Raw genomic sequence first — 26107 nt, forward strand, 5'->3', positions numbered from 1 at the left:
ATTGTTGGTGTGGCTGAAACAGTGTATGAGATGGGAGTGATGGACAACCATTTTGGAAGGGCATCATGTCCAGTTGCAGAAAGCTTCGACATCAGTTGAAGGAATTGACTGTAAAAGAAAGGGAGCCTATTGGAGACCTTGGAGCAAAGGAGCTAGCTTGACAAAGTGGTGCTTTAGGACGATGGGTACAGGCGCAGAATGCTGAATCAGCAGGAGGGGTGAGGCTGGTGGCAAAATACTCAGAGAAGAGGTGCTCAGGAGTGCAGGGGGTGATGGCTGGGTGTTACAGAGGGAGTGGAAAATAATAGGGAAAGAGATGGCAGGACTTAGTACCTAATTGCATATGAAGAATGAGGGATGATATGGAGTAAAGATATCTCAGTTGCCTCAGTCCTAAAGAACTGGGTTAGTCACAGTGAGGGGTCAGTGTGCACTAACTGTGTCCTGTGCCTGGCAGGGGTTGGAGGCGAAGAACGTTTCCCAGAAAAATGGCGTGATCATGAAGTCTTAAAGTTTACCTCCGCCTGTATCTGCTGGAGTAAAGAGCATTCAGAGAAAGGAAACAGCATGGGCTGAAACAAAGGCAAGGAGGTGTGGAAAAGAGAACTCCCAGTTGTGGGGATGACTCTGAACACAGGAAGAGTAGAAGACTGGAGACCTAGGCACGGTCCAGAGCACAGAGTAACTTGGCCTTTATGCAGTGTGTAAGGGGAGCTATAGCAGGACAGAGACTTTGTCAAATTTTCTTGTAGCTATTTGTACAAATAGAAGGAGTTGAAAAGGATAGATAGTCCCAAGAGAAGTGTAATGTGACTTAAAGCATTCTCTGATTGAAGTCTGCCCTAGTGACTGCCAGGCATCACATGGGTGGCTGCCAGGCATCACTTGGGTGTATGCCTCCTCATGTACCCCAGCCCAAGCTGAGCAAATGCTCGCCCCACTCACTCTGTGTCACAGAACGGCACTGAATGTGGGGCAGCCACGACCAAAGAGAAGACTTGGCTGTGGACACAGAGGCGACCTAGTCCTAGGACAGAGCCTGGCTGGAGTAGCAGTAGCCACTGTTGGCACTTGCTCAAGCAGAGCATTAGAAGCAGCCCAGAACTCTGGCAGCAGCCCCTCAACCACAGTTTATGCCCTGATATACTCTGAGAGTCCAGGCAGGCCCAGCCTGCCCTGTGATACGTCTCCACAACAGGGCATGGACAGCAGAGGCTGGGGGCAGTGATCTGCTCTGGGGGTCAACAGGGACTTGCACCTAATGCTGTCCAAGTCTTCCTCTGAGCATAGTCAGGGAAACAATTGTGGGCACCTGCACAGGCAGCACACAGGAGAAATCTTGGCCTTTTTCTGTGGCTGACACAAGCAGAGAGACTGCCTGAGCCCCCCTTGTTTCAGCACTCCTTTGCTGTGGGGCAAGGGTCCTGGTGCTGGGAGAGGGGAAAACACACACTTCAAGGAAACAGAGACAGCTTGGGATCAGACCCCACCCCTGATAGGGTGGTGATGGCCACTGAGCAGAGGGGAAGTCCTGCCTCACACCCGGTTCCAGCTTTAGCCCCTCCATCTCCAGCCCCACCCCCCACCAAGGTGAGAGCTGCCAGCACACCCTGAGGAAAGATGTGACTTGTGTCATGTCAAATCCAAGTCTCCCACCAAAGACATTGGGCACACACAGTCTGTATAGCGATGTCCACACATAAGAACAACCATTCAAGACGACAATAGGTAACTGTTTCACCTGAATTCATAGAGACAGAAAAAGTTAAAGCAAAATGAAAAGGGAGAAAAACTGCTCTCAATTGAAAGAGCAAGAGAAAAACCCTGAAAAAATAAATAATTAAACAGAAATAAACAATTTACCATATAAAGAATTCAAGGCATTGGAAATAAAAATCTTAGCTGAATTATGGAAAACAATAGATGAAAACAGTGAAAATTTTAACAAGGAACAAGAAAATATAAAAGGACCCAATCAGAAATGAAAAATTCAATCACTGAAATAAAAAAAAAAAACTAGAAGAAATGAATAGTTGACTAATTGATACAGAAGAAGGCATAAGTGATTTAGAAGATAGAATAATGGAAATCACCCAATGAGAACAGCAAAAAGAGAAACAAATTTTTAAAAGTGAAAACAATTTAAGAGATCTCTGGAATAACATTAAGTGTACCAACGTTCAGATTATAGGGGTCCCAGAAGGAGGAGAGAGAAGTGGATCAAAAATGTATTTGAAGAAATTATGGCTGAAAACTTCCCAAACCTGAAGAAGGAAACAGATATCCAGGTATAGGAAGCATAGAGGGTCCCAAACAAATGAACTTAAACAGACCCACACCAAGACACATCATAATTAAAGTAGCAGAAGTTAAAGATAAAGAGAGAATTATGAAGGCAGCAAGAGAAAAACAAAGAGTCACATACAAGGTAATTTACATAAGACTATCGCAGGCCAGAAGGGAGTGGCATAATGTATTCAATGAGCTGAAAGGGAAAAAAAATCTGGCAACTTAGGGCACTCTAACCAGCAAGATTATTATTTAGAACTGAAAAAGAGATCAAGAACTTCTCAGGCAAACAAAAACTAAAAGAGTTCATCTGTACTAAATCGGTCTTAAAAGAAATTTAAAGGGTCTTCTCTAAGGGGAAAAGGAGTAAGATTCTATAGGAAATGGAAAATGTCACTAGGAAAGGCAAATATATAGTAAGGACTGAGGAACAACCACTTAAAAATCCAGTAGGGAGATTAAAAGACCAAAAAGTTATAAAATCACCTATCTACAATAAAATATTAAGGCATAAGAATGAAGATGTAAAATATGCAGAATGTGAGAGAGGGGAATAAAAATGTAGATCTTTTAGGATGTGTTTGTACTTAAATGACTACTGGTTTAAAACAGGCAGATATTGTTATAGATCAACATATATGAACCCCAGGGTAAGCACAAATCAAAAACCTGCAATTGATACACAAAAACTAAAAAGAAAGGAACATAAGCTTACTACTAAAGAAAATCATCAAACCACAAGGCAAGAAATAAAAAGTAGAAATAAACAGAGAAGAACTACAAAACAACCAGAAAACAAGTAATAAAATGCCAATAAGCACAAATCTATAAATGATTACTTTAATGTCAATGGACTCCAATCAATGGGCTCCAGTCAAAAGACATAGGGTGGGGCTTCCCTGGTGGCTCAGTGGTTGAGAGTTCGCCTGCCGATGCAGGGGACACGGGTTCTTGCCCCGGTCCAGGAGGATTCCACATGCCATGGAGTGGCTGGGCCCGTGAACCATGGCCGCTGAGCCTACGCGTCCGGAGCCTGCACTCTGCAACGGGAGAGGCCACAACAGTGAGAGGTCCACGTATTGCAAAAAAAAAAAAAGACATAGGATGTCTTTTTTAACTGGGTTAAAAAAAAAAAGAGATCCTTCTATATGTTGCCTACAAGAGACTCATTTCAGAGCTAAAAGTTCACACAGACTGAAAGTGAGAGGGTAGAAAAAGATATTTCATACAAATGGAAATGACAAGAAAGTAGAGGTAGCAATGCTCATATCAGGCAAAATACACTGTAAAACAAAGGCTATAACAAAAGACAAAGAAGGGCATTATAAAAGGATCAGTACAAGAAGAGGATTTAATGCTCATTAACATATATACACCCAATACAGGAACACATATACATATAAAGCAAATACTAGCAGATATAAAGGGAGAAATTGACAATAATACAATAATAGTATGGAACGTTAACACCCCACTTACATCAATGGACAGATAATCAGACAGAAAGTCAATAAGGCAACAGCAGTCTTAAGTGACAAAATAGAGCAGTTAAACTTAATAGATATCTATAGGATATTATATGCACAAAACAGAAGAATACATTCTTTTCAAGTGCACATGGAACTTTCTCCAGAGTAGATCACATGCTAGGCCACAAAACAAGTCCTAACAAATTTAAGAGGACACAAATTATATTAAGCTTTTTTCTGACCACAGTGATATGAAATTAGAAATCAATTACAGAAAGAAAAATGGGAAAAGAACATACATGTGGAGACTAAACAATATTATACTAAAAAAATCAATGGGTCAGGACTTCCCTGGGGACACAGTGGTTAAGAATCCACTTGCCAATACAGAGGACACAGGTTTGATCCCTGGTCTGAGATGATCCCACATGCCACGGAGCAACTGGGCACCACAACTACTGAACCTGCACTCTAGAGCCCATGAGCCACAACTACTGAGCCCGCATGCCACAACTACTGAAGCCTGCATGACTAGAGCCCATGCTCTGCAACAAGAGAAGCCACTGCAATGAGAAGCACACGCAACGCAACAAAGAGTAGCCCTCACTTCCTACAACAGGAGAAAGCCCACGCGCAGCAACAAAGTCCCAACACCGCGAAGAAAATAAAATAAAATAAATTAATTACAAAATAATTTTAAAAACCCAATGGGTCAATGAAGAAATCAAAGAGGAAATCAGAAAATATCTCAAGACAAATGAAAAAGGAAGCGTAACATTCCAAAATCTATGGGGTGCAGCAAAAGCAGTTCTAAGACAAATGTTTATAGTGATACAGGCCTTCCTCAAGAACAAGAAAAATCTCAAATAGACAACCTAACCTACCACCTAAGGAAATTAGAAAAAGAAGATCAAGCACAGCCCAAAGTCAGCAGAAGAAAGGAAATAATAATCAGAGAGGAAATAAAATAGAGACAAAAAAATTGAAAAGATCAATGAAACCAAGACCTGGGTTTTTTGAAAAGATAAGCAAAATTGATAAACCTTTAGCCAGTCTCACCAAGAAGAAAAGAGAGAGAACCCAAATAAATAAAATAAGAAATGAAAGCAGGATACAATAACAAAAAAATCATAAGAGAATATTACAAGTTGGACAACATGGAAAAAATGGACAAATTTCTAGAAACATACAATCTGCCAAGACTGAATCAAGAAGAAACAGAAAATTTGAACAGACCAATCACTAGTAGTGAAATTTAATTTATAATTAAAAAAAAAAAACCCAGCAAACAAAAGTCCAGTACCACCTGGCTTCACAGGGCAATTCTACCAAACATATAAAGAAGAGCTAATACCTATTCTTCTCAAACTATTCCAACTGAAGAGGATGGAACACTCCCAAATTCATTCTATGAAGCAACCATTACCCTGATGCCAAAACCAGATAAAGACAGAAAAAAAGAAAATTCCAAGTCAATATCTTTGATGACTATAGATGCAAAATCCTCAACAAAATATTAACAAAGTGAATCCAACAATATATAAAAGGATCATACTCCATGATCAAGTTGGATTTATTCCAGGGCTACCAGCATAGTTCAATATTCACAAATCAATGTGATACACCACATTAACAAAAAGAAGAATAAAAATGACATCATCATCTCAATATACCAAAAAAGCATTTGACAAAATTCAACATCCTTTCATGATAAAAATTCTCATCAAAGTGTTACAGGGGAACATATATCAGCATAATAAAGGCCATTGACAACAAACCCACAGCTAATATTATACTTAACAGTGAAAAGCTGAAAGCCTCTCCTCTAAATTCAGGAACAAGACAAGGATACCCACTCTCAACACTTGAAAGTCCTAGCCACAGCAAACAGACAAGAAAAAGAAATAAAAGACATCCAAATTTGTAGGGAAGAAGTAAAACTGTCACTATCTGAAGGTGACATGGTACTTTATATAGAAAATTCTAAAGTCTCCACCAAAAAAGCTATTAGAACTAATAAATGAATTCAGTAAAACTTTAGGATACAAGATTAATATACAGAAATCTGTTGCTTTTCTGTACACTAATAATAAACTGTCAGAAAGGTAAAGTAACAAAACAATTTTATTTAAAAATCACCTCAAAAAGAATAAAATACTTAGGAACAAACGTAACCAAGAAGGCAAAGGACATATACTCTAAAAACTATAAAACACTGATGAAGGAAACTAAAGATTATACAAAGAAATGGAAAGATATTCCATGCACTCAGATTGGAAGAATTAATATTGTTAAAATGGACATACTACTGAAAGCAATCTACAGATTTAATGCAATCCCTACCAAAATGTCCATGATATTTTTCACAGAACTAGAAGAAATAATCCTAAAATATATATAAAACAAGAAAAGACCCTGAATTGCCAAAGCAATCTTGAGAAAAAAGAACAAAGCTGGAGGTATCACCCTCTCAGACTTCAGACTGTACACGAAGCTACAGAAATCAAAACAGCATGGTACTGTAACAAAAACAGACACATGGACAAGTGGAACAGAATAGAGGCCCAGAATTAAACCCATGTGCTTATAGTCAATTAATCTATAACAAAGGAGGCAAGAATATACAATGGTGAAAAGACAGTCTCTTCAATAAGTGGAGCTGGGCAAACTGGACAGACACATGTAAAAGACTGAAATTAGAACATTTCCTTACACCTTATACCAAAATAAATGCAAAATGGTTTAAAGACCTAAATGTAAGACTTGAAACCATAAAACTCCTAGCCGAGAACATAGGCAGAACATTCTTTGACATAAAACAGCAATATTTTTGGAATAAAAGCAAAAATAAGCAAATGGGACCTAATTAAGCTTAAAAGCTTTTGAACAGCAAAGGAAACCACCAACAAAATGAAAAGACAAAGTACAGAATGGGAGAAAATATTTACAAATGATATGACTGACAAGGGGTTAATATCCAAAATATATAAACAACACTTACAACTCAATATAAAAAAAAGCAATCCAATCAAAAAGGGCAGAAGACTGAAGAGACATTTTTTCAAAGAAAACATACAGATGGCTCACAGGCACATGAAAAGATGCTTAACATCACTAATTGTTAAGGGAAATGCAAATCAAAACAATGAGAGATTATCTCACACCTGTCAGAATGGTGATCATCAAAAGGTCTACAAATAAGAAATGTTGTAGAGGATGTGAAGAAAAGGGAACCCATGTACACTGTTGGTGGGAATGTAAATTGGTGCAGCCACTATGGAAAACAATATGGAGGGTCCTTAGAAAGCTACACATAGAACTACCATAAGATCCACCAATTCCACTCCTGGGTATATACCTGGAAAAAAGAAAACACTAATTTGAAAGAATACATGCATCCAATGTTCATAACAGCACTATTTACAGTAGCCAAGATATAGAAGCAACCCAGTTTCTATCACCAGACAAATGCATGAAGAAGTTGTGGTACATATATACCATGGAATACTATTCAGCCATAAAAAAGAATGAAATTTGCCATCTGCAGCAATGTGGATGGACCTAAAGAGTATTAAATCTAGTGAAATAAATTAGAACAAGAAAGACAAATACTATATGTGGAATCTAAAAAATAAAAAATATGAATGTACATAGCAGAACAGAAACAGACTCACAGATACAGAAAACAAACTAGTGGTTACCAATAAGGAGAGGATGGGGGAGGGCAAGATAGGGGTATGGGATTAAGAGACTATGTACAGGGACTTCCCTGGTGGTGCAGTGGTTAAGAACCTGCCTGACAATGCAGGGGACACAGGTTCAATCTCTGGTCCAGGAAGATCCCACATACGAAGGAGTAACTAAGCCCGTGTGCCACAACTACTGAGCCTGAGCTCTAGAGCCTGAGAGCCACAACTACTGAACCTGCATGCCACAACTACTGAAGCCTGCATGCCTAGAGCTCATGCTCTGCAACAAGAGAATGAACCGCAATGAAAAGTAGCCCCCACTTGCCACAGCTAGAGAAAGTCCGGGTGCAGCAAAGACCCAAACAGCCATAAATTAATTAATTGATTTTTAAAAAAGAGACTATGTATAAAATAGATAAGCAGCGATGATAGTTGTACAACACAGGAAATTATAGCCATTAGTCCAACCTCTGTTACTATAAAAGATTTTACTATTATAATCTGTAATAATCCGTGAAAACATTGAATCACTGTGCTGTACACCTGAAACTAATATAATGCTGTAAGTCAACTATACTTGAATTAAAAAACAGCATTCTCTAATTCCTTTGAACTGAGGAAATTATATTAGTCTTTTACCTTTCATGTGTCTCTGCCTTTATTTTTATATGTGTTGCCTTTCAGCTTAATAATTTGCTGCTATATTCTTTGGTGCGTAAATACTCATAATATTTAGAGCAGTACTATAGATTGCAATAAAGTTCCCATCTTTGTGTCATTATACTGTTTTGTGCACTGAATTCAACTTAATTTGATATGTCTGATACTAAAGTTGATCTCTAGTTTTTTTGTTTTTGTTTGCTTGATTGCCTTTGCCCATTAGGTCTCTGCCCATCCTTTTATTTTCAACTTTCCAGTCATTTTGTTTTGTCTCTTGTACACAGCATACAATTTTCTTTTTTGCTTTGTAATTTAAGCTAAGAATCTATTTCTTTGGAGTGATACATTTTTTCCATTTATATTTTTTCATTTGCTAGGTATGCTTGGACTTAGTTGTAACGTTATATGCTTTCTGCTTTTATTTCACCTTATGGTCTGTGTTTTGTTTTGGTTTTAAATTTGGTTTATGTGGGGGTTCATAGTTATAGTTAAGAAATTTTTAATATTTTTCATTCTTTAAGTGGTTATCTTTATAATACTAAATATAATATACTTAATCATGTATATCCTTAGTAGCTATTGTCTATCACCATCATCTTGACAATTAAAGATTCTCTAACCTGGGAAAAAAATGATGAAATTTACATATTTCTCCCATTTTTCATTTTTCTATTCTACCCAATTTTAATTGATGGTGGTGATGATGTTGATGATCATGATAGTTCTGCTAATCTTGTAATCTCACAATTCTAAATACAGTTCCCTGTATTACTTGATTCATTAGACCTAATTGGTAAATTTTGGCCCTTGGCTACCTCCCACCTTGTATCTCCCTTCACCTTCTGAATTTTGTCAGTTTCCATGTTTTTCATGGCATTACAGTTCATTAAAATTTACATTGTTTTGTGTAACCATAACTGTCACAGTTGTTTGTTTGGGTTTTTTTGTCTTAATCCTAAATTGTTAAAAATGCAACACCTATCCTTGTGCCATAGTTTTTCCATCCTCCTTCTACTGATTGATTGAAGTTCAGCTTATAGTTTACTCCAGACAAGATCCTGGTAACCACATTTTCTGGGTTATTAGATATTTGGTGCAGCATTTATACTTGAACAAAAGTTTGACCATAGATGTTTTTTTATTTAATTCTTAATGAGGTTACTGTAAGCATGTTCCACTGTCTTCCAGCATGGCATGTTGCTGTGAAAAACTCTGAAACCAACCTAATTTTCACCCTTTAGAAAAGAAATTTTGTTTTTGTTTTTGGTTTCGTTTTATTTTGTTTGTTTCAGTTCTTTGTTTGGATGGTAAAAGAGTCTTTTTTTTCCTTTTAGGTTATTATTTTTGTATCAACTTTTCCTGAGATAGTTTACATTTGGGGTTTTGTTTGGTTTAGTTTGGTTTGGTTTTGCTTTGTGTGTAGATTTAAATATCTTATTTCTGGAAAATGTTTTGTGATTCTGTTTCTCCAAATATATTTTCTATTCTTTTCTTTTAGTAAAAAGATCACATATAAAACAAGTAATGTTTGGTCTTTTTATGCATATGAATAAGTCTATTGTCTCTTTCATCTTCCATAGCTATCAGGTTCCTTTTCTGATCCTTTTTCACTACTCATTTCCATTTTGCTTTGCTGACTTTACCAATCACGTTCTTAATCCTACTTTTGTATTTTGAGCAAGTGGTTACCTTTTTGTTACCTCTGATGGCTCCCTAATTTTTGTGATGACTTTTCTTCTCTTCCACTTCTTTCCTGAGCTCTTCTAGCTCATTTTTTGTCTCTCAGTTGTCTTGACAACGGACTTCTTGAGCTCTTCCTTGAGACTTCTTCCTTGAGCTCTTATTTTATATAAGTGATCTTTATCATTGAGGTTTTTTTTTTAATTTTTTGTTTGCTTATGCTCATTTGGCACAATTTCCTTTAGCTCTATGGCAACACAATTTTGTATATGTTGTCTATTTGTTTTCTCTAATTATTACCTTCTTTTCTTACAGTATCTTTGTAGAGCTCTTCTGATAGTTTCTTTTCTATTCTGACTCATATTTGACTGAGTTGAGCTCTTTCTTAACCAGCTGTTTTGCATAGAGTTTATGGGGCAGGGACTAGGCTATGATAGCATCCAGCAGAGAGCCTCTCTCATTTACAGGGATGCACTTTATGATACTCAGGGTTGTGTGTATGCATATGTGTACATGTTGATGTAGCCTTTACTTCTTTCCAGAAGAAAGAAGAGATTGGCAGTTGCAAGACTGGTTATTATTGAACCTATCTTCTCCAGTCTGCCTCCCACCCCAACAGACTACTTCCTACAGAGATGGCATACCTAGGTATTTTCTTGTTTATACCATCTCCCCTTCTCCTCAGTGGAGCCAAACGGGGTCCAGAGATGCTCTCATAGACAGCCTATTCACTGTAGACCAGTTGCTCCTCAAAAGATGTTGTTGATTCTGTCCTCTTTGATGAAATTTGAGCTCTGCCAACCTCATTTAAGGTCTTTGGTTTCAGACATCTTTCAACATCCACCTGCCCCTGGTTGAAACTTTAATTTGGCAACCCTTCCTCAACAAAGGTGAAATTTGCATTTCTATTTTTCATTTTTCTTGTTTTGGAATGAATTCAGAAAGAAGTGGGCAGGGCTGACTTAATACTGCCATCTTAAAAGTAGAAATCCCTGTAAGGCTGTACACCCCTGTCTTGCTCCCCTTGATTCTACAGCACCTAATACTATATCTAGGAAAAAGAAGATGCTGAATAAAGCCTTGTTAAGCGAAATGAACAAATAAAAGAATGAACATTCTCAAATGTAATTGTTGAGACATGATTTAAGGCCTCTCTTCAAAAGAACTTCAGCAACTAATTCTACTAGTCCTCCTTGAAATAGCATTAACAAGGTATATTTCCCAGTGTGTTTCTCAGGGCTCAGAGATCTCCTGCCCACATTTCTCCCATCTTTCATTACATCTTCTTAGCATCCTGCTCTTACTCACTACTAAGCCAAGTCAGAGTACCTAGCACAAATAAACAGTGAATTCTGTAGGACATTTTATATAATGGGTTTTTTTTCCTTTCTAGTCTGGTATCTAGCTTCCACTTTTATGGATGCATTTTGAATTTGTTTCTCCATGGCTTACTTCTGAAATTGGAAAAGCTCCATATCTTTTTTATTATAAATCATCAGAAAACTAAAGGAAGAATGATTCCATTTGGTAAGGAATGGAGATAATCATCACATTTCCCACAACAATGGGCCCCCAAGTCCTACAATGGTCTGGTCTCCATCCAAATGTAGCCAGGGAGGAAGGATGCTTTGAGAAATGGAATACCATGAGATATGGACACTCATTTCAGACCTTGTGAATTCCATGGGGGACTTCAGCATGGGTGAGATCTGAGAAAAGAACAGACTGGCTCAGCAAGTAGAGCTACCCAAGTCCAGGTCTTTCTCTGGTTTTCCTTTCAAAAGAGAGGAGACTTTGACTATGAAAGAATCTACTTCATAAGGCCCCTTTGAACAAGAAGTCTGTTTCAGAGTATTCTTATGTCTTCCCATTTGGAATATAATAGGCATCTGAGAAATATATGTGTTAATTTCTTTTTTAAATTTTTATTTTATATTGGAGTATAGTTGATTAACAATATTGTGTTAGTTTCAGATGTACCTCAAAGTGATTTAGTTATACATATACATGTATCTACCCTTTTTCAAATTATTTTCCCATTTAGGTCATTATAGAGTATTGAGCAGAGTCCCCTGTGCTATACAGTAGATCCATTTTGGTTATCTATTTTAAAGATAGCAGTGTGTACATGTCAATCCCAAGCTCCCAATCTAATTTCTGATTTTCCTTGGGTCTACAGGTAAAACCAAAAATTGTCTTACTTGCTCAAAACATGTCAGGTTTAATCCCTGACAAGATGCCTCATTCCTTTTGGAGATCTTCACTGGATGTTTCCCTTTATTCTCCTTTGTCTTGAGTCATTCAAACTCCTCCAACATGCTCATGCTCTGTACCCTTTCCATTGCTGAGCTGACTGCAATTGTCAGCAGACATAGAGTCAACAGACATGCCAACTGCCTATGGGGTGTCCATCCCAGCCTGCAGGACAAAGAGGAGTAGGCAGCAGGAGAGAGAGGGCCTGAAAGAGGCACATCCAGAGTCCATATTAGTATTCCTAATGAAAGCACAATGACCAGCCATCTCTACCCACAGCCAACTGTATCAGTGTCCTTTTTTCAAGTTGTCCATTTACATTACCCCTACAACCCACATCACCAAAGCAGAATTCCTTCTTATCTGCCTGAAAACCTATGTCCACCCCCACCCTACCCCTAGGGTAAGGTTTTCATTGCAGGCACCAAGCATCTTTGTTTGTCTGGAACAGTCCCAGTTTGTCTGGTGTTCTGTCCAACTAAGCATTTGTCTCAGATAAAAATGATTTCTGTGTGATAAATTGTATGTTCTCCTTAGTTTAATTTCATGCTTAATTATCAAAAGGCAGCGTGAGTCAGAATGCCTCTAGTTATAAGGAAAGTTCTTCTCTTCTTCCCACCTTTGTAGAACGAGGCTGGCAGGGACCTGAAGTCCAGGCACACAAACAACCTGGGGCAGATAATTGGGGAAAAGTTGACTCTAGCAGGGTTGCCATACAGGCTCAGAGAAATTCTATGTGAGGTTGAGGGAAGAACTAGACCAGAGGTAGGAGGGAGAGACAGGACTCCAGGTTCAGGGGAGGTGCTTTGGTATAATGCAATACCCAAGTCAGAAACAAGGGCATATATGAAGGACAGGCATTTTGCACAGTGCTCTCTCCTCCCTCTTTGTGCTTGCACATTTCAGCCCATAAGGCACCAGTGGTTTCCCTCTGTTATTTCATTTATGGCAATAAATTTAGGTCTTGCATCGGGTTGTAATGGTGATCTATGCATGTCATCTACAATAGGCATGAATAATGAATCCTATTTTATTTCTTAATTAAGAATTTGAAAGTACCGCAAATTACTGCAATTAACATGGATTTTCTTCCTCATTTATTTACTTATTTAGATGGCTGAAATTGCACCCTTAGCTTAAACCAACCGCAGGGTTCAGAGCCTGTTAAAATATATAGCATTCATTAAAATATTTATTCTTTCCCAACAGTGAAGTTGCAATTTGGAAATGGCGGTGGTATCTATGTATGCAAAATGCTTCCAAAAAATATGTCTTTTGAATTCAGTCCATCCAGGGTGGTAACTTAAAAAGTTGAGTTTACTGACAATCCTTTGTGTGACTGAAATAAACTAAGATTTTCAAAATAGCCCATTGTTACATTGACTTCAACAAGCATTGTTTTCCTTCTGAAAGTTCCTGAGGAAGATAAGCATTATCACATATTCAGAAGTTCAGTGCTCACTGAAAAATAAGAATAATAATTTGAGGGTGGTTGAATTCATTTGACTGAATTCAAAACAACAGTACTTTGAATAAACAATTTAGCATCAAATGATCTAGTAGTTTTGAATATTCAAACTTAGTCTTCATTCTCAGGTTTTTTATTTTGATTTTGGTTTTGTTTCCAACTGGTTTGCATGGAGACACAGCTCAGGACAGAGTGGTTGAAATTAACCAAAAATATGCTTCAGAAACGTAAACCCTTTGGTGTGGGCCAGCAACCACTCCAAGCTACAGCCAGCAGGGGTGTAAATTGGTGCAATCCTACCAGCAAGCAATTGGGAATAGCATCTTTAAAGACTTACAGAGTGAAGTAAGTCAGAAAGAGAAAAACAAATATCATATGCTAACACATATATATGGAATCTAAGAAAAAGTAAGGTCATGAAGAACCTAGGGGTAAGACAGGAATAAAGGCACAGACCTACTAGAGAATGGACTTGAGGATATGGGGAGGGGGAAGGGTAAGCGGTGACAAAGTGAGAGAGTGGAATGGTCATATGTACACTACCAAATGTAAAATAGATAGCTAGTGGGAAGAAGCTGCATAGCACAGGGAGATCAGCTCGGTGTTTTGTGACCACCTAGAGGGGTGGGATAGGGAGGGTGGGAGGGAGGGAGACGCAAGAGGGAAGAGATATGGGAACATGTATACGTATAACTGATTCACTTTGTTATAAAGCAGAAACTAACACACCATTGTAAAGCAATTTTACTCCAATAAAGATGTTTTAAAAAAGAAAAAAAGACTTAAAAGATGCAAATCCTTTAAAATCCAGCTATTCCACTTCAAGGAACTTATCTTCAGGAAAGAATGAAGGGTGTGTACCAAGATTTAGCTACAATGACATTCATTGCAGCCACGTTTATAATAGCAAAATAAATAAAATAAAATAACCAAATGTGCAGCAATAAAAGATTGAGTAAACCTTACACTGGAATACTAAACAACTACTAAAAACTATGTGTTTTGTATTAGTTATCTCTGGCTGCATTATCCCAGCACTTAGCAGCTTTAAACAGCAAACATATCTCAGAGTTTCTGTAGGTCAGGAGTCTATGAGCACAGCTGAACTGGGTCCTCTGACTCAGGGCCTCTCCTAAGACTGCAGTCAAGGTGTTTGAATCACTTCAAGGCTTGACTTGGAGAGGATCCACTTGGAGGCTCATTCCAGAGGGTGTTGGCAGGAACCAGTTCCTCTGAGACTGTTGGTTGAAGGTCTCCCTCAGTTCCTTGACTCAGTTCCACTGCCCTCCTTTCTGCAGGGTGGTTCACAATATCACAGGTGGTTTCCCCACAGTAAACAAGCCAGAGAGCAGGAGAGGGTGAGCAGGTCTTTTTGTTACCTTGTCTCAGAACTGACATCCCATCACTCGTGCCATATTCTACCAGTTAGAAGTAAGTCAGAAGTCCAGCCCACACTCCAGGGGAGTGGATCACACAACAGTTAGGACGCAGGGGGCAGGAATCATCGGGAACCATCTTAGGAGCTGTCTGCCATACAGCTGAAGTTTATTTTTTGGCAAAAGATGTTCATCATATCTTATTCAATGAATAAAAAGCAGGTCACAAAACAGTATGTGCCGTAAACCAGTTTTGTAAACTAAAGTAATAGAGAAATATATATCCATATATATAAATATTCATGAAGCAACCTATAAGGGTTCCATGGGTTAATAGTGGTTACGTCTGGATAGTGAGATCACAGAAGAGTTTTATATCTTTTTTCTAACGTGTATTTTCTACCTTTTCTAAAATGAACGTGTACTGCTTACAATTTTAAAAAGAGTAAATGTTATTAAATTTAAAAACAAAGCAATTTGAATTCTCTAGACTTCTTGTTTCTGACCTCACTGTCTATCTTTACAGGACTGTTTCTTGCTTACTGCTTGAAGTCAACTAATTAGAAGTTCACAAGACTCTCTACAGAACGCATTGATCTCACTGTGACCGAGGAAATTGTGAGTATGTTCTAGAACTTGTTGCTGTCTCTGTGTCTTCTAAAACAGCTGTTACCACCTGTAATGCTACCATGGAAAACTAAAATTATTTTTTCCCCTCTGAGGGCACTAGGGCCAATGGGAACTGTGATTGACCCGAGAGAGCCGGGTCCTGTGAAGATCTTTTTCCCCTCGAACCTGTGTCTTAACAGCTCAAGTCTGGTTGCTTCCAGATACGAGCTAGTATGCTCACGTGGCAGCCATCTTCTCTGCAAAATTCCAAAGAGATAGGTTCTATTTACATGTAAAAAATAGATGAACAGATCTGACACTGCTGAACATATTTGCAAGTTTGAAAAGGGGGAGGGGCTGGGTGAGTGAGAAGATAAAGTCATTAATAATCCCCACGCTTCATTAGTTTTCCTGCCTCACGCCACCAGGAGGGCCTGGGTTGGGATGCCACTGGTTCAGGGTTGGAATGATGTCTCCAGCAATGTAAATGTTATCTTAAGGTCACTTACTGATGAAAACTACTGTTTTGCCAAACATAGATTTATTGGTTTCTTGACAAGCAGGCCAGCTGCTCTACAACTATATATAGCACAAAGAAAGCTGCTTAGCATGGGTGATGTGGTGCCCACAGGGAAGGAAGTCAATGGTTTCCAAGATGGCAGGGGATTGGGACCAGGTCGGAGGTACTGGTGGATCTCTTTTCACTGGAATCTATAGTACAATAGCTAGTATAACAGATAACACTTAAATCTTGGTGCTTTAACACAATAGATTCATTGTTCCCTTATATAAGGCCCAAATGAGAGTTTGTCAAGGCAGTGATTCAGAAACCGAGGTGCCTCCTATCTTGTGGCTTCACCGTCTTCTAGGGTCTTTGAAGTTTATGCTGGATCTTCTGCATCTACCTGGTTGACAGGAAAGAAGAAAGTGAGAATGGCACACCCACCTCCTACCCACCTTGGCCTACAATTGACACACATCACATCCCATTGGTGAGAACTAGTCACATGGGCCTCACCTTGATGAAAGAGGCCTTGGGTAAATTCCTGGCTGGCAGTCACTTCCCCAAAACACCACTCTGTGGTGGGAGAACACACAACATGGACTCTGTCAGGAAAAATCATAGTGCTAGAAAGTTCTTGCTGAGGATATTCTTAGTGGGCACTCATACATCAATCATAGAGCAGGGATTAGTTGACATATCAATGACTCTGCATAGTGGATCATTCTGCCTTATATGAAGCAACTTCTAATGCCAACCATACTTCCTTCTCATGATTAAGACACACAACAAGCCACTGTAGCAAGGCTCTAAAGGGTCAAGGTTGTCCTATATTGGAAGTGCTAGGTGTACCTGCCAACACTAGAAGGCTGCAGAAGCCACTGAGGGCTCAAGATAACAGTTTTAAAACCACAGTTCTGTCTCTCTTAGTTTTTTGCCTTAGATTTTTGTTGTGTAATGTGAAAATAACATGGTCTAGCCTTTAGGATCTTTGTAAAGCCCCAAGGAATCAATTCAAGAAAGGACACAGTACACATTTACTCAACACCAGCAACTTCTCCAACAAGTATCCCCACACGATGAATAATCTCAGAAGTGCCTTCCCAGCACTACCACAATTGCTGATTCTTGTGATATCGTTGTTAGTACTAGGCTTCACTTACAATGATAGCACCATCAATAAAGTCATAACATTTCTCTCCCATGACAACCTTATAGAGTTATAGGAAAATTATACTACTACACCAAATGTAACATGAGATCTTGTTGGAATGAATGGAATCATTGAGGAGACCTAGTCTCACCCTTCATTGTTCAGATGAGTTGGAGATGCTTTTGAGGGTTTTTCCTTTTTGTACCACTGGCCTAAGGTTGTCTTGTCTCCTTCAAGGTTAGTCAATCTAATTGCACCTGGGTTGGGGGATAGGGGTAAGAACAAGTAGCAATGGTGTTGGTGATGTCGTTTTACAGAGGCCATGATGTGCAAGGCTCCTGGCAGTTGCTCCAAGCAATATGAGTGGGGCCAGGAAGGAGGCAGAAGGTGTGCTTTTCCTCCACTCTGATACAGGTGGACACATCATCGGCCAGCATCACCAACCCCAATGAGATGGGTAACAGCCTGGAATCCACTTCTAGGTTTCTTAGGATTTTCTTTCTCATCCATTCAACTCTTTGGCCTTTCCGCAGCTAACTTTAATGACTAAATTTTAGTGACTTTATTCTTTCTATTGAGAGCAAAGAAAGAACTGTTTCTGGTGGCCTTAGGTTTGCAGTATAAGGTCCTTGGAGACAGGGTTTGACCTTGCTTTGGGTGACCCAACTGCCAGGAAGAGTGAGCTATAGTAGACTTGGATCTTTGTGTAGAGAGCATCCCCAGGCCCAGGCCAACAGGAGGGTCATTTAGACTCTGTAAGACAGGGCTCCCTCATCTGTCTAATCAGGTGGATGATGCCTGCCCTCTCCACCTCCCCCACTTTCTTAGGGAAATACTGAGAACTTGGGGCTCAAACAACTAAATAGACAGAAAGTGCTTTGAAAAACAACATGCTAGATAAATGCGGCAAAGAGTCATCATTATCACCGTGCTATTGCCATTATTATTTTGAGGTCAGCTCAGCTTTTCTTAACACAGAGCACTTAATCAACTGGCAACTGTATTGGTTTCCCACAAGGAGGTTGAAGGGGCCAAGTAAGGTTTTATTTTTATCCCATTTTAGAGTCTAGTTTTTTTCCATCATAACAACTATGTCTAGTGGGTTTATAAGTATTGTAATTACAGACACATTTTATTATACTTACTCCTAACAAAAATCAGGCTAAGGACATTTTTTTTAAATTCTAAAAATGGTGGATTTCCCTAAAGGCTGAGTTAACTTTTACCAACAGCTAGAACACTGCTACCTTAGATTGCACCTGTAAGTTTGGTACCTACTTTTAATGAACAATTTTCAGCATAAGCAAAAAAATTTTAATTATACATGCAGGTCCACTAGTGAGAGAAAAATGACAAAATCCACTGGTCATCAGGGTTTAGTTCATAAATTGTTCACCAACTGAGATGCCTTTTTCGTATGGTTATGAAGAGTTATGGGAAGAAGAAATTTAGAAATCAGTGTGAAGACAGACTAGACCGGTCAGAATGGCCATCATCAAAAAATCTAGAAACAATAAATGCTGGAGAGGGTGTGGAGAAAAGGGAACACTCTTGCACTGTTGGTGGGAATATAAATTGATACAGCCACTATGGAGAACAGTATGGAGGTTCCTTAAAAAACTAAAACTAGAACTACCATATGACCCAGCAATCCCACTACTGGGCATATACCCGGAGAAAACCATAATTCAAAAAGAGTCATGTACCAATATGTTCATTGCAGCTCTATTTACAACAGCCAGGACACGGAAGCAACCTAAGTGTCCATCAACAGATGAATGGATAAAGAAGATGGAATATTATACACAATGTATACACAATGGAATATTACTCAGCCATAAAAAGCAGTGAAAGTGAGTTATTTGTAGTGAGGTGGATGGACCTAGAGTCTGTCATACAGAGTGAAGTAAGTCAGAAAGAGAAAAACGAATACCGTATGCTAACACATATATATAGAATCTAAGAAAAAAAAAAAAGGTCATGAAGAACCTAGGGGTAAGACGGGAATAAAGACACAGACCTACTAGAGCATGGACTTGAGGATATGGGGAGGGGGAAGGGTAAGCTGTGACAAAGTGAGAGAGTGACATGGACATATATACACTACCAAACGTAAAATAGATAGCTAGTGGGAAGTAGCCGCATAGCACAGGGAGATCAGCTCGGTGTTTTGTGACCACCTAGAGGGATGGGATAGGGAGGGTGGGAGGGAGGAAGACACAAGAGGGAAGAGATATGGGAACGTAGTATATGTATAGCTTTGTTATAAAGCAGAAACTAACACACCATTGTAAAGCAATTATACTCCAATAAAGATGTTAAAAAAAAATAGACAAGCAAACAATGTCTCATTAGAAGGAAAAGATAAATGTTGCAAAGTAGGGAATCTAGCCTTTAGGGCCATAAAATGTCATTAGAAGGGGTTTTGCAAGCATATGGCCCAAATTAAGCATTTTACAGAGAGAACTAAGGCTCACACAGGTGAAGTACACAACAAGGCCACACAAGGGAGCAAGTATTTATTAACATGACCCCTAAGGTTATAATAGTTTCCTGTTGTTGTAACACATTTCACAAATTTAGTGGCTTAAAGCAACACAAATTTATTATCTTACAGTTTTGTAGGTCAGAGGTCTTACACGGGTCTCACTGGGTTAAAACAAAGTGTCAGTGGTGCGTGCTGTGTTCTTTTCTGGAGACTCTCGGGAGGATCCATTTCCTTGCCCTTTCCAGCTTCTAGAAGCTGCCTGCTTTCCTTAGCTTGTAGCCTCATCCTCCACCTTCAAAGCCAACAATGTTCCATCTCCCTGATTTTTTTCTGTCGTCACATCTTGACCACAGTAAGGAAAGGTTCTCTGCTTTTAAGGTGATAAGACTGGGTCCAGTTGAATAATCCAGGATAATCTCCCTATCTCAAGGTCAGTAAGCTTACTCACATCTGCAAAGTCTCTCTTACCATAGAAGGTAACACATTCACACGTTCTTGGAGATTAGGGTGGACATCTTTGTGTGGGGATGGGCATTATGTTTCCTACTATAGGGAGGATGAATTTACAGAGAAAGGAGGTGGTGAGTCAATGGAGAGTTTGGGTTGTTGAGCAAGAAAATATCTGTGGGCACCTGCTGCAGTGTCTCGAGAGAATTTGACTTGAGATAGAGACTTGTGCATAAGAAGTAAGAGAGTTCAAAGGGTCAGCTCCTGCAGGGGAAGGGAAGGAGGCAGAAATGAGCAGAGGGAGGGGCTGCAGGCTTGTCACAAAGCCTCAGCTGACCTCATGGGGATCCCTAAAATGAAATGGTCTTTCAGAGTTGTCACAAGGGGCTGTACCTTTAAACTCTTTTCCCTCTGATTGCTGTGACTACATCAAGCAGTCATGGGATGTGAGCTGCCCCAAGGAGGGGTTGTGACCTTGGGCAGGTCAGCTCTTTTCTGATGGGGAAACTCCCAGTAGCTGGCAGAATTTGTCCTTTATTCATGAAGGAGAGTCTAAATATACAATCACAGCTTCTACTAGAACACCTATTCCTAAGTTTTATGTCCACATTTGAAACAAAATAATAAAGTCACCTGTGGTCTGTTTGAGAGATTTCACAAAGTGGTCCTAGACTCAGAACTTACAAATCAAAAAGAAAAGAGTCACATGCTTCATCTACAATTTAAAGCTAAACAAGACAATGTATGGAAGGAGAGCCTAAATTTTGACTTTGCATCAACATGGGAGCCAGAGCAGGAATGTGTCTCATGAGGATAGAAGAATGAGATTCAGTCACGAACGGTATGGACCCCAGAGGAAAGGCAGACAGATCATGAGTTCTGGAGACTAGGATCCAAACCCAGGTAAAAATCCAGGATGCTGCCCAAACCACAGCAGAAAGGTGGACACTGTCAGATGCTAAGGCAAGTGTAGTAAAACTGATATAGCCTTAGAAGGATTCCAGCAACGTCTGGCAGAGACTGTTGGTGAAAACAGTAGAGTCCAGCATTAGCCATGAAAGTGGCTAGAGAACGGGTAAGAAATTCTGTTTCACAAGAACTGAGGAAAAGGCAAGAACCCAATTACCAAGGAAAAGGGCGTGCTGTATCTAGATTAAGCAGGCGGGTTACAGTTTCATGTCATCTAGCCCATGAATGTCATTTGGCCCAAGCTCAAGTCTGATTTTGGCACAGGAGCAAAAGATGTTCCAGTTGTCTGAGTAGCAAGGGTTAGAGAGATGCTGGGGCACTACCATATGCTCACTCCAAGGGAAGTCCTTTCACAGAATATCGGGGCTGAGCTTTATGTTCATTTTACCAAATGGTATCTGTGAGAAGGGTACGAAGACTAGTGTGTTCCTACCCTTGAACCCTGGAGGCTCTAACTTTCTCAAGTCAGTACTGAGCCCAGCACCTGCCTCAGAGCAGCTCTGCCTTGTTGTGCAGACGGACATCATGCACTCCCAACCACCTCCACTTCTTCACACATTCAAGCTGCAAAGTCTAAAGGGAATGGTATTTAAGAAAGAGACTTCCTGCATCTTCTAGAAGACTGTGTAGGTACTGTATTGGGTCGACCATACTTACAGAAAAAATGGGTTTGAATCTCCTACATGCCTTGATCCAAGTGGTGGGAGCAAAGTACTTCAACACTTTAAACATCACTGCCTTCCTGTAAGTCCTCTTTCACATGTAAATATCAGCAACAACACTAATAATAACTCCTTCTGATTATTATAAGGCTTCACATTTTACCAAGTACTTTCATCTGCATTATTTCTTTCGAATTTCACAAAACTAGCTCAGGGAGGGAATTATTATGCCTTTTGTAGAGATGAATAAATTGAGATCAAAGAGTTTGAGTGTCTTATCTTAAGTCACAAAGTTAGAGGCTAAAATTGGACCCAGGCTTTATGAATCCAAGTTGCTTCTGATCCATTATCATAATAAGTCTACCCCAATAGAAGACCTCTGTGTTTCACGACCATGGAAGTTTGCAAGAAAGAAGAGTCAGGAAGGGTAGAGAAAGCAGAAAGCTGATGGTAAAACAGTCTGACTTTTGTTTCAAGTCAATCCTGAGATTATTGTTTTTAACTCTTTTTTACTTTACCTCAGTGTTTTATCTGTTCAAAGCATTCTCACACCCTTATCTCATTTGATCAGCTTAGGACTTCAGTGAGGTAGGCAGAACAGATCTGACAGATGAGAAACTAAAACCCAGAGAGGTTAGATGACTCACCCAAGAACAGATGGCTATCTGGTGACAGGATTGGAGCTGGCATCCAGATCTTTGGAATGGAGATGAGTGGAAGAAACAAACATACCTGCTGAAAGTGGTGGGAAGGAAGCATTCCATTAAAAGGTCAATCAAAATCATATGCATCTCACAATGTATTAAGCCAAACCATCATGCTGTACACCTTAAACTTATAGTGATGTATGACAGTTATATCTCAATAAAACTAGAGAAAAAATTTAAATCATATGAAAGTAAAAAAGGCCAAGAATAGCCAAAAGAATTTTGAGAAAGAATACAAAGAAAAGGGACTTATGTTGCAGACATCAAAACACAGAATACAACAGTGATGGAAATGTAGAGATACAGAGACTAATGGAATAAACTAGAAAGTCCAGAAAGAGACCCATGCATTTTTGGAGACAGGGGTGATTACAACAGAGTAGGCAAAGAATGGACTGTTTGATATACAGTGTCACAACAAATGGCTCACCATGTTGGAAAATTAACATTGGAGCTCTATTACATATGAAAAATAACACAAAATATTGTAAGTAAACTCCAGATGGATTTAAATCTAAAAGTTAAAAAAAAATTTAATTATTAGAAGAAAATTCAGGAAGATATTTTTATATCAAATCAGGAAAGGATTTCTTAATATTCAAATAAAGCACAAAAGAGAAAGGTAAATAAATTGGATTACATTAAAATTTAAGAATTCTATATGATCAAAGACTCCGTGAACAAAGCCTAAAGACAAGTGAGAGTCTTGGAGGAGGAATTTGCAATGCATTTGACCAACAAAGGATTAATATTTAAAATATGTAAGGAAAACACTACAATAAGTAAAAGACAAACAGCCCAATAGACAGACAAAATATAAAAATTGTTCACAGAAATGTAAATCAAAATGGCCTAAAAATATATTAAAACATGCTTTACCTAATTAATAATCAGGAAAATGCCAATTAAAGCAGAGAAATACCATTTCACACTTATCCAATTGTCCAAAATTAAACAGTTCAACATTGCCAAGTTTACACAAGAAATGAGCACAGTCATTTTGGAGGGAGTGCAAATTGTTTAAACTCCTTTAGAGAGAGATTTGGAAATACCTTGCTAAAATGAAGATATGTGTCTCTATAACAGCTAGTTTTACATCTAATGTATGTATCCTAGAAAAACTCTCTCCTATGTGTAATGACATGTAAAAGGATGTTTATTATTTCATTGTTGCAATATTGAAAATTTTAAAACAATCTAAATGCTCATCAATAGGGCAATGGAAAATCAGCGGACATTTCATAGCTGTGAGCCTTCCAAATTGAGTGAAAAGAATCAAATCTTATTACTATATCATTTATATACACGTTTAAAACATACAAAGCAATGTTGTCTGTTACTTACAGATTTAAACATACGTGGGGTAAAAGCATAAAAACAAAAAGAACCATACAAGTTCAGGAGGCTGGTTTCCTGGAAGAAAGGGGAAGAAAATAGGCTCAAGGACAGTACAAAGAGGGTTCAACTCAACCTATAATGTTTTATTTCTTTAATAAAAAAAATAACTAAACCTAATTCCACCAAGATGTTAACATTATAACATTCTGTGCTGTGGGTATTGAGTGTTTGATGTAGTAAACAATTCAAGAAAGACAAAGTTATTCAGCAGCAGCCTCTCTTTCCTCCAGTGGAAATGAAAAGGCAGTGGGGAGCATGAGTCTGCAGGAAACAGAGCTGACAGCTTTGAAAATTATTTTGGCTTTGGGTTTCTGCTCATGCACACACACCAAGACAGTTCCACACACAACAGCAGTAGGGTCATACAGGAAGCACTGCCAAGCAAGATAGTCAAGACACACAGGGGCCCCCACCAGCCCAGCTCTGCCAGGGCATCAAGAACAGCATTCTGTGGCTAGGAATCGGGCCCAGGAATGATAATGGCTTAATTACAATAGAAGAGTATTTCTCCCAACTTAAAAGAATTCAGAGGTAGGCAGTCCAGAGCTAATATGATGGCTGCACAATATCTCCAGGACGCAGGTTCTTTCAATCTTTCTGCCTTGCTACCCCTAGTTACATGAGTTCCAACTCCAAGGCCACTTTATGATCTGAGACGAACCTGCAGCTAAAAGCCATGCAGATGGGAAGCAGGAAGAAGTGGGGAGTGGGAAGGTCAAAATGGTTCCTACCGGCTTTCTGTATGTCTCTAAAAATTCTTTCTTAAAAATGCTTAACTTTATGGACATTGTATTGGCCATCCCTAACCCCAAGGGAGGCTAGGAAATGTTTCCTTTAATCTGATCAGCAATGTGCCCAGCTAAAAAGTTTGCTAAGGGAGTATTGCTAAGGAAGAAAGGGGGATGACTACTTAGCAGCTAGCAGTGGCTGCCACAGCCAGTAGTGACTCATTGCATGCCCACGGACAAGAGCTTGCCTACTCTGGACATTGTTTTCCTGTCCATGCAAGAAAGACTAAATGATGGTTTCCTTAGTGGAGCCAATCATCTTTGCCATTCACCACTTCACACTTTAGCCAAACTTCTACTTGGGTCAATTATACTTGAAGCCCTTGTCTCCCATTTACTCATTTACCTTTCACCCCACCCCCCACCCCGGAATAGATTTGAATTGAGCTGTTAACCTTTTTCTCCCCCCCTAGTTTTGGTTCTGCATTTATTCTTCACACTTCCCACTCTTTAGGAATTGCAACTTCTCTTCCATGTCCATCAACTGCTAGAAATACCCATATTCTAACTTTCTAACTCACCTCTTCCAAGGACCCCTCCCTGGCTTAGTTAGGCATCCTCCCTGAGACCACTTTATCCCACTGTCCATTGTCGATGGCATATCTTTCACTCAGAGAATCAAATACTTTTATTAAGGATGAACCTTAGACCATCTGGCCCAGTGACACACAACTTTTTTCTTCAGAGCCCTTCAAGTGACAACTTATGTGATAAGTTTATTATCCAAGATAATGGATAAAATGAATAAAATGATAGGGTAAGGTGGAGGAGCCCCAAGTCTTTTCAGAATACACTCTGAAAAGAAAATATCTTGCCCTCTTTTTATGAATGAAGATATTGTTGCTATAGACAGAATTGAATTGTCCCTGGTCATGCAGCTCTTAACAAGAACAGTAACAACAACAGCATTAGCTAACATTCACCCTCTGTGTCAGGCAATTTTCTGAGTACTCAAGTAGATTCATTAAACTTTGTGATAAACGAAAGTTACTCAGCTAGTCAAGGACAGAGCCAAGATTTGAACCAGGCATTCTGACTCCAGAGACTGTGCTCGGAACCACTATTCTATAGGCACCACAGAGCTCAAATAAGAATTCTAGTCTTCTGACTCCTAGGCCAAAATTCTCTTACTTGAGTTGCTTTCTACTAATTTCTTAGTTATAGATTCTCCTTAACTTCACTTTCCTCTGTGCCTCATTTCTATTTTTTTCCTACACATATGAGGCATTTAATGAAGGTTGTTTTTCTGTTTTGTTTTGTTTGCGGTACGCGGGCCTCTCACTGTTGTGGCCTCTCCCGTTGCAGAGCACAGGCTCTGGATGCGCAGGCTCAGCGGCCATGGCTCACGGGCCCAGCCGCTCCGTGGCATGCGGGATCTTCCCAGACCAGGGCACAAACCTGTGTCCCCTGCATCGGCAGGCGGACTCTCAACCACTGCGCCACCAGGGAAGCCCTGATGAAGGTTTTTGATAAAATAACTGAGCTCAGTGAACAGAACCC

Source organism: Delphinus delphis, chromosome 13 (assembly GCF_949987515.2).
Source record: "Delphinus delphis chromosome 13, mDelDel1.2, whole genome shotgun sequence".
Taxonomy (NCBI): Eukaryota; Metazoa; Chordata; class Mammalia; order Artiodactyla; family Delphinidae; genus Delphinus; species Delphinus delphis.